Raw genomic sequence first — 1,151 nt, 5'->3', positions numbered from 1 at the left:
TTCGCCTTATAGGGGTCCCAGAAGGAGAAGAGAGAGAGAAAGGACCTGAGAAAATATTTGAAGAGATTATAGTCGAAAACTTCCCTAACATGGGAAAGGAAATAGCCATCCAAGTCCAGGAAGCACAGAGAGTCCCAGGCAGGATAAACCCCAGGAGAAACACACCAAGATACATAGTAATCAAACTGACAAAAATTGAAGACAACTTATTAAAAGCAACAAGGGAAAAACGACAAATAACATGCAAGGGAACTCCCATAAGGTTAACAGCTGAATTCTCAGCAGAGACTACCAACCAGAAGGGAGTGGCATGATATATTTAAAGTGGTGAAAGAGAAGAACCTACGACCAAGATTACTCTACCCACGAAGGATCTCATTCAGATTCGACAGAGAAATCAAAAGCTTTACAGACAAGCAAAAGCTAAGAGAATTCAGCACCACCAAACGTGCTCTACAACAAATGCTAAAGGAACTTCTCTAAGTGGGAAACACCAGAGAAGAAAAGGACCTACAAAAACAAACCCATGACAATTAAAAAAATGGTAATAGGAACATATATATCGATAATTACCTTAAATGTGAATGGATTAAATGCTCCAACCAAAAGACACAGGCTCACTCCATGGCTACAAAAACAAGACCCATATATATGCTGTCTACAAGAGACCCACTTCAGACCTATAGATTGAAAGTGAGGGGATGGAAAAAGAGATTCCATGCAAATGGGAATCAAAAGAAAGCTGAAGTAACAATACTCATATCAGATATAATAGACTTTAAAGAATGTTGCAAGAGACAAGGAAGGACACTACATAATGATCAAGGGATCAATCCAAGAAGAAGATATAGCAGTTACAAATATATATGCACCCAACATAGGAGCACCTCAATACATAAGGCAGATGCTAACAGCTATAAAACACGAAATCGACAGGAACCCAGTAATAGTGGGGAACTTTAACACCTCACTTACACCAATGGATATATCATCCAGACAGTAAATTACTAAGGAAACACAAGCTATAAATGACACAATATTCCAGATAGATATAATTGATATTTATAGGACATTCCATCTGAAGACAGCAGATTACACTTTCTTCTCAAGTGCACATGAAACATTCTGCAGGATAGATCACATCTTGGGTC

This window comes from Physeter macrocephalus, chromosome 6 (assembly GCF_002837175.3).
Source record: "Physeter macrocephalus isolate SW-GA chromosome 6, ASM283717v5, whole genome shotgun sequence".
Lineage (NCBI taxonomy): Eukaryota > Metazoa > Chordata > Mammalia > Artiodactyla > Physeteridae > Physeter > Physeter macrocephalus.
This window is presented reverse-complemented; position numbering follows the sequence as displayed.